A 9,410-nucleotide genomic window follows, 5' to 3' on the forward strand; every position below is an offset into this window, starting at 1 on the left:
CTACGCTAATATTAGTCTGTTTCTTTCTTATTCCGAGGTCACCATAGCCACCCAGATCCAGACTGTATCCAGATCAGACGATCACTGCAGCCACCCGGATCCAGTCCATATCCAGATCAGATGGTGGATCAGCACCTAGAGATGACCTCTACAGCCCTGAACATCAGCGGAGACGGGGACAACTAGATGAGCCCAGACTGATCCCCAGTGAAGAGCCTGTCTCCTAGACGGCCATCGGGACAAGACCACAGGAACCAGATGAGTCCTCTGCACAATCTGACTAGATTTAAACTGCTGATTTTGTCTGGCCAGAGGAGAATGGCACTATTTCGACAAACTATTTCCTCGTCTAAATACTGTAAAGCTGATATAAAGCCACCCAGCTTTATATCAAGCTGATGTAAAGCTGCTTTGACACAATTTGCATTGTTAAAAGCGCTGTACAAATAATAGTGACTTGACTTGACCAGCTAAGAGAAACAGGAATGTCATGGACAGCTATCTCTACCTGTTTAGGTGTGAGCTGTTAAACCATACGAAGACGATGCCTTCATGGCATTGAGATTAATTTCAGCACAATTTCAGATCTTGACCTCGATGCACTGACTCATTCAATCGTCAATTAAACACCTAACACCAGAGTTACACTTGTCCAAGGCAAGTGTACTTAGCATTTATATAAAAAAATTAATACAATATTTTATTGTGTCATTTTGATGTGAAGTATGCTTATACTGATGATCCTGACATTGTTCAATTGCATAGGAAGTCAGAGAAGTAGAGAACTCTCTATCCAAAGACGACATGTCCGGGAACGACTGGCAGCAGTCGACCCTGTTGGCACCACGATCCGTGCAAGACATGCAATTAGGAGGAAAGTGTATAAGAGGACCAAATCATCTTTGGTATGCATTACAATGACATTATTATGTATCAGTCATATTATATATGTATCATGTCAGTTTGTACAAATCCTTTTTTGTTTATTTTTTTAGGCACATTGATTCAAACCACAAATTAATTGCATGGAGATTTGTGCTTCATGGGTGCACTGATGGCTATAGCCGGACTGTTATTTACTTTGAGTGCTGTACAAACAATAGAGCATATACAGTACTCACCTTTTTTTGAGTACTTTACAGTACTCACGTGCCTCCAACGACGAGATCATAGGTGGTACAGAGTTCTATTAGTCTCTCCCCATTTTCATTCACGGTACCACAGCCTTCTCTTACCGTGGTTCTTTCATAGTTTTTGTTGTCATTTCCAATTTTTGCATTCACGTCTCCCATCACAACCTTCATATCATGTCTTGGTGTTTCCTCCAACACAACTTGTAATTGCTCATAAAATTTGTCTTTTACATCTTCACCGTTGTCGTTTGTAAGGGCATAACACTGTATGATAGTCATGCTAATTTGCTTCCCTCTCAGTCTGATCTTAATGAGTCTGTTATTGACAGGTTTCCACTCTATCAAACATTACCTACATACTTATTCGGTCTCTCTCGCGCATGTTCGCTCTCTTTCGCACGCATTTTCAGTTTCTCTCGTGCACTGTCGATCTCTCTCGGGCTGCATCCGAAAACTTAGGCAGCTGACTTGCTGCCTCGCTGCCTTGTGAGACAATGACTTTGCAGGCAACGTTTTTGCACTCCAACAGCTGTTTCACGGTTTGTAATCGTATTGTAGAACCTGGTCGAAAAGAACGCACACACATGTGTAACTTAAGTCACATTCCACTATTACTAATCTAACTTCATCAGCTCGTAAAATGAGCAAATGACCAAAACAACACTAGCGTCCGGCCATACTCCCCTTTTCACCTCGAGAGACTCGTAAAACATGATAAGGTGAGGATGAAGGCCCGCGCTACATCTGTTCGGAGTTTAACAACCCATAATTACTCCTTTGGAGAAGCTCCAGAACCGAGCGTTCGCGATACGGCGACCCCGCTAACATAAAATACCTTTCCGATAAACAAAATCTGACTGACTTACGACTTCGTCTCAGCAAAGAAGATCACCAGAGACAGCAACGTGAGACTCCTCATGACCTCACGACCTCAGCTCTGGTTTCCTGCCTTCCAAAGGAATGTGCCTTTCTCTTCTTCTTTCCAAAAGGGAAAGAACACCCAACATTGTATGAACAAAGGATCTTCCAGACAGGACTTCTGCTATTAAAAGCAATATACTCAAGAGACGATATTTGTATATGAATGTGGTATTTTGTTTCATATATCTGACTGTAGTTATCAGAACTCAGTATATTTTAATCTGTGACTTAAACCATTTGGTAGGTAAAATTATAGGTATTCAATATATAATTATCTCATGTTTGGTATTAAATTTCACGCTATGAGGAGTCCAGTACATTGAAATAGATGAATGTTGACTTTTATCCTCATAAGGTATGATTATAACACTTTGTAGAAATCTGCTAGGATATTGTGGCTTAGGTGACATATTTATGAGCAGATAATGTATGCACGAAGTTTATGTCGTGGGGCGGGCTCCACCCTACACAGACCTTATGATTGGGTCAGACAGTGACTAGGATGGACTTAATTCTGTCCGATAAAACAGACACCCCAACTTTGAACCAAGAGCTCAGACCAAAACAAAGAACGGGGTGAAACAATTGGTGATTGCAAGAGACTTGGCTGAAAGTCTGGGCGTTGCCCCTCGATCGTGCTGTGAACATCTAGCTGGTCATCAAGAGACTTCAACCACTTGCCACGTCTGACCACCAAAGAGAACTTGCAAGCGGCTGCATAAGAGAACTTCAAAACTCGTTATTCGCGCGCTACCAGAGAGTCATCAAATCCGAAGGAGGAATCCCGAGTGACGTCACGCGACAACAACACGTCAGCAGGAAAAGTCCTGGGTCCCCTTTCAGCAACCCTTCAAGAAGTACAGCCTTCAATTCAACGCACGCTAAGTAAACAAACAAATCTCTTATTCGCTGAAGCTGGTTGAATTGAATGAATCGTTAAAAGATAACAATAACTGAGTCTTCCGTTTGTGACGTCCCCACAAGGTCGTCCTTATTTCTCAAGAAAAGAGAATATTTAACTTCCTTCAAACTGCTTTGATCTTGCCATAATATGTGTATGTGTGTGTATGTGTTTTGGTTACTTGTATTGTGCCTTAGAATAATAAATAAACGCTTGATTCATTTTTAATGAATAGTCTGGTGCCTTGATTTTCAAATCGTTAAACTATTTGCCATAGATCGTGTTACCTGTTGCTCAGGCAAAATTTCCCAATTAATTCTGTATTCTTATCAGTAATAAGAAGCATTGCTAAATGTATACTTTATTAATACTCGCTGGACGAGTTGTTAATAAGGTATAAATTATACAGTTTTGATTAATATCAATTAATCAGATCAAAACCGAATTTCTAAGATTTGGTTCCCTAAAGCTAAAATTTATAAATGAAGGATAAAACCTTTCATAACGTTACAGTATCACTCCACTTACAGCTCTTCTTAAGCCTGTGTTATACTTTCCGCGTTTGCAAGTCCGCTAGGGTTCGCTATGGTATGCGTGACGTAACAATCGTCATTGGAGGGTGTGCGCAGACGGTCTGCGCCTCCCATTTTTGTGACCGTCAGTAGGCTACAAAGCACCAACTGCGCAGGCTGTGTGAAGAAGCCTATTGCTACCCGCACTTCTACAATCCGTTGATAAAACAATATAAAGACAGCCAGATGTGCAATAACTCTGGGCAATTATTTGTTCATGTTGTTGTATATATATGTATGTATATGTGTGTGTGTATATATATATATATATATATATATATATATATATATATACACATACATACATACATACACACACACACACACACACACACACATAAATTCGTTATTAGTATTCTTAAGTATTTTGTGTACTTTTTTCTTACCCACTAGATGGCAACACCTATCCCCTACACACGTCCGGGACCGATCCGCTGCAAGTGTATGGCTAACAGAACCACTTGCAAAGCTGTCACCTTCGCAGCTGATGGCACAGAAATGACAATTTCATCACTGAAAGTCAAGTCAACAAGTGCCCTTAGTGATGGAAAAATGTTTATCTGTGTTCAAATAACAATGACACCTGAGTTTGAGGAGGGGGTTACAGATTTTCATAAAAATATCACAATCAGCAAGAAATATGGCCGCCAGAATTTATATTTTGGCCGAACATCCACCAAATTCAGGGCAGCACCACTTGCTCTTACAGAAGATGATGAGAAAGCTGCAAAAGAGGCCCTGTGTCCACAATCGCACCTGGTCACAGGGAAGAAAAAAGACATCTTTTCCCGGGGAGACTATTTAAGTCTTCATGGCTAAGTGGAAAAAGTGAGTATTTTAATACCATTGAATACCAACTGAATATCTATTAATAAGTTATTCTGCATTCCTCTGTTGCTTAAATGAAGATGAAAATCTTCATTGAACCAATGGTTCTAGAGTCCCCAAAGCTGTACATTTTGAAATAATAGCGATTCAACCTGAATTACTTACATGTAATACAACGTAACCGCCGGGCTATATTACTCTGTAGATACAAGCGGTGAGGATTACAAGGATGCCGGGTGCCGATCCTGGACCTGTCCTTCGGTGTGGCCAGAAGGTCCTAGATGTTTCCCTTTGGAGGGATGGAAGTCTTGTGTGAGCTCTAACTTGTAGAGCTCACTCATCTCAAGGCATTCATCTGGGAAAGTGGTAATGGGAAACTGAATTCCTATATATTACATTACGAAAAGCGTAATGTAGCTACAATTCACTTGTCACACCACATGTAAGTTATGCATGTTGCACGCATAATAAGTTAAATGTTTTTACTTCATTTGTTGTTTTAAATTATTTACTTATTTATTAATTAGTATACAGCCTGTATATAATTGCTTCATGAAATTTTTTTTAGAGGTGCTATGAGGGTCTTTTTTGGGGGGATCTGAAGCACCTTCTTGCCACTCCCTAGCACCGCCCATGGTATGGGATTCCATGCATCGAGTAAACTCAGCTGAAATACTTGCAAGAATAACACAGTTGAGTTATATAGTTAGAAGGACTTATTCTGTCCAGGGCCCTCTTTTGGATTTGTAATTTCCTGTCAAGAGTGCAATGTCTTTGCATTTTTAATTGAATTTAACTCAGCTAATTGTGTCATTCCAATTGATATTGTACAGGTCAGAGTCTGGATGAAATGATTGAAGATCCTGATAACAGTTCTATCAACTCAGGCCAGCCATACCCTGTATCCCTAGGTGTGAAATGTTAATTAAACATTATTAAATTATATGGGAGAAAAAGAAAAAAAACAATTCTTGCGAGAATAAGACTGACTATGGGTGAACCTGATTATTAAAAATGTTCAGATCAGAATATTAAGATGCTGGAAGAGAATGTTGGAAGAGATGCAAACTGTCATCATGAAAGACCTGGCAAAAATTAAGGCTGTTCTCATAAAGCGGGCAGATGAAGATGGCTGAGGAACTTTTTGAACAACAATGCTCCAGTTCTGAAACATTTGAAGCCTTTTGTCAGAAGCTTGAAGAAGACAAAAATTACAGAGGGCTTTATGTTAGTAAAATCACACAAATGTTCAGTGCATTTGAGACAAAAAAATGTTTCATTGATTATATATTTAGTGTGTAGGTAATAACAATGTGCTTTAAAATATTTAAGCCTAGCATCTTTTAATTATAATAATATTCTGTATGTTTTTGTCAGGTCAATCCATACCCATGGAAGCTCCAATGTAGGAGCGATAGTAAGACAGAGTATAAAGAGCAGCATCGTGTCAGACAGTGTTCTCTATGTGTACAACCGCACAGGAAAAGATGGGAAAAAGGTGTTGCCACCAGTGGTCCTGAAACATTTGAAAAGTAAGTGTACATTTTAAAGTTTGTGCATCTGAACACTGCTATAGAAAATGTAATAATCAAGACCAGTAGTTGTTAACAACTGATTGCAATTAAATATTGTTCTGTGTCTCAGGATGTTTCTAGTCTTTCCAAAGGGACAAAGAAATATGTCACCAAAACAACACCAGAAGCATGGTCCATCAGATTGATTTTTTTGTGTGTCAAATGCCAACACCAGACTGAAAAGAAATCAGAATAACAAGGAAACTGAATTGTAGAAATACTTTGAAGGAAATAAAAGATGAACTTCTACATGTTTGTGATATTACTGACCAATATTAGAGAACTTATTTTGATCACAGTGAACACTAAACTAACAGAATGAGTTTAAAGGGGTCATTGGATGCCTATTTTCCACAAGTTGCTATGATTCTTTAGCTTCTTAATGAAAAGTCTATTACATACTTTGGTTAAAAATTCTCAATGGTAGTGTAAAACAACACCCTTTTTTTACTCTGTCAAAAACAGCTCTGTTCACACCGACCCGTTTCGGTGCATGCCCCTTTAAATGCTAATGAGCTCTGCTCTGCTCACCCCGCCCCTCTCTTCCATGGGGTGACGAGAAGTTCTCTGATACTGTAAACTTTAGTCAAGTCAAGTCAAAATTTTTTCTGATCTCACACACAAAACGTACATATTTAGACGTAAATTAAAACGGTCCAATAAGTATATAGCTTTACGTATTTACAGTGCATTTTACGTATTATCTGGGCGTAATTTCAGATTCGATACGTATCTAAATTTATGTAAAAACAACCCAAAATACGTACAGATAGAACGTGTTTTGACCAGTCAGCTATAGCAAGAAATTTGCTTATGAAAACGCTTTTCTATCTAAACGCGTATCTGCTTAATTTATGTTTAATACTTTGTTTGCCACAAAGTGTTATGAAATACAGTATGAGCTTCAAACGTTGTTATTCCGTTGTTTTGATTTAAAATTATAATAATCTGGAGAGAGCGCGTTTCTGACCGGATTCAACAGCATTAGAATCGCTGCGGTGCTCAACGTTACTCGTTTTTCAAGGTGCATCGACTGAAATTATGCTAGGTTTTGTTAGCATTGGGTAGTAATGAATGATTTGTGTTTATTATTAGTCTAGTGTTAATTAATAATTGTTTGATGCATTTGTTGTGGTTATGTTCTCAGGTCACACTTTATTACACTATGGCGCATAGCGACAAAGAATTAATCCAGTTTCTCAGAAAAGGGCGCAATGTTGCAGCATCTCTCAGAAAGGTTTACGACTGCACCAAAATGGATGCCATCGTGAAGAAAGGCCACGCTGACCCTGCAAAAATGGATCTTTGTCAAACAGGGGCAAACAGTTATTCAAAACCTGGACAATGAAAGTGCTAGATATCATCTGGATCGTCTTCTAAAACAATCTATAGAGATCTTTGGACAGCCAAACCAAAATGGCCCAAAGGTCAGTCTTTTTTTGAACATCCAAAATTTAAGGCAATTAGTGTATATAAAATTAAGAAAATCATGCAAGGTGGGTGGAACAATGGATATAATTTATGCATTTAAATCATTTTATTAATTTTAAGATTAGAACAGTCCTAATCCTATTAATCTTAGTGTGCAAAAAAAAAAAAAAGTCAAGTTTTTTCAAGAGTCAAATCAGTGTCATCATGACATTTTAACACTTTTTAGTGGTTTTTGTAAAATCCTGTTTATTTATTTTTTTGCATATACACTGCAAAAAAATGGCTTATCTTACTTTTGTAAGTATTTTTGTCTTGTTTCTAGTCAAAATATCTAAATATCCTTAAAACAAGATACTTTTACTAGATATGCAAAATGACTTATGATATTTAGTCTTGTTTCCAGGGAGAAAAATCAATTAACTGACAAAGTCTATGGTAACTGTTTTGTACATTTGTGCACAGAATATTATTGTTGAATGGCTTTGCACTATTTTGGTTGAACATGGAGGTCCATGATAATATTATTCTGGCTGTTTTAATGCTTTGGTGCTCAGTATATTTAACTTATAGAGGATGGTACAATGAAGTTAGACTTACAATGAACAAGTCTAAAATTTAGTAATATTTCAACTAGAATGGCACTTTATGCGGCGATACGTTGTTGAAGAGTTTTTTCGAGTGGTCCATCTGCCGTTATGAAGTTGACAAGATCTGTGGCAAACAACATTTCATGTGCCCAGCTTGTACCCCTCTAATGCTGGCAGGTGCTGTGGATGGCAACCGAAAACTTCACCGTTTCAAAAAGGCTGGGAAGTAGGTCTTTACTTTTTGTATGGCAAAGTAAATCAACAACAATTAAATAACAGTTTATACTATTATGACCTGATGTTTTATGTCAGTAAAACAAAGACCTTGGAGCAGAAAGTTTCATACTGTGAGGACTATTTTGTTATTTTTCTATTATTGTCACAGCAGCTTTGAATTACCCTGAAATTGTTCTTACGTTTACGTTCATTGTTCAGAAATTTGATCCTAAAAAAATCGATTTAATTTTGTTTTATTAGTTCAGAGGACTCCGGCTACTTTGAGGGGTTGTTTCTTTGCAAAGACAATGACGTTTCCTCTGTTGTTCAATATATCCGCAGAAAAGTGCAACACGTAAGTTTACTACACTAACTTTCAGATTGCTTGCAAGTACACATTATGATTCATGTGTTTGTGAAAAGTTCAGTTATACAGTGATTTCACATATGAAGTCATGTGTACACAGTTTATGAATCTGGCTTCTGTGTCCTTTCTTTATATCCCAAATGCCTGTTTTTCCCTACTTTATTATCCCTCACTTGTATCCCACCTCAATAGCAGCAGAAGTGTTTTGTAATACAATATGAACACAATAAGTACATCATACTTATTTTTTGATGTAAGTACTTAGTAGTTAAGGCCACCTAATATAAAGTGTGACCCAACTTTCTTTTGTGCTGACATCATGTGCATATACTGGCCATACTTGATAAAAGTTTGCCAGGCCTGTCCGGAACCGAGACATCTGCTGAACATGAAGCCATTCCTCTCAGTTATGCATGCGAAAGCACATGGTGTAAAATGTGAGGTATTTTAGACCAATGTGTTCGTATTGCCTCTTTTATATTATATATTCAGATAAAACCTGCATATATTAAACATTTTCTTCACTCAATAGATCAAATGGAGTGGAAGCTTTCAAACGGGTGCTGCATATACCATGGGGGAAGAAGTGGAACAAGCGAATAGCTTTTTATCAAGGATTGGTATCAGCACTAAGTTCATGTCCAAAGCAGGTTAGTATGTTTATATGTAATGCTGGCATCTGTAACTTTTCCAAGTAACACTTCCCAAAAGTAATGCGAGACTTCATTGTTTAGTGTATGTAGTCAGTTTGTTTGTTTTGATTGACAGGACGCACAGCTTTGCTCACGTTGCAGTGTATGGGGTGGAACAAAATGAAGCTTCGAAATATGTGCCAAACACTTTGCACAAGATACCAAAAGGCAATCTTAATTTATATTCA

The 9,410-nt window shown here is 37.9% G+C and overlaps 1 long non-coding RNA gene across 1 annotated transcript; it reads left to right on the top strand.

Moving 5' to 3' along the window:
- The first annotated feature begins 2,551 nt into the window (after positions 1-2,551).
- On the top strand, positions 2,552-5,013 carry LOC131536721 (uncharacterized). Its single transcript, XR_009270057.1, has 4 exons — positions 2,552-2,939; positions 3,921-4,355; positions 4,561-4,797; positions 4,924-5,013. It is a non-coding gene; the product is annotated as an uncharacterized LOC131536721 (long non-coding RNA).
- The last annotated feature ends 4,397 nt before the right edge of the window (positions 5,014-9,410 follow it).

This window comes from Onychostoma macrolepis, chromosome 03, assembly GCF_012432095.1.
Source record: "Onychostoma macrolepis isolate SWU-2019 chromosome 03, ASM1243209v1, whole genome shotgun sequence".
NCBI classification, from domain to species: domain Eukaryota; kingdom Metazoa; phylum Chordata; class Actinopteri; order Cypriniformes; family Cyprinidae; genus Onychostoma; species Onychostoma macrolepis.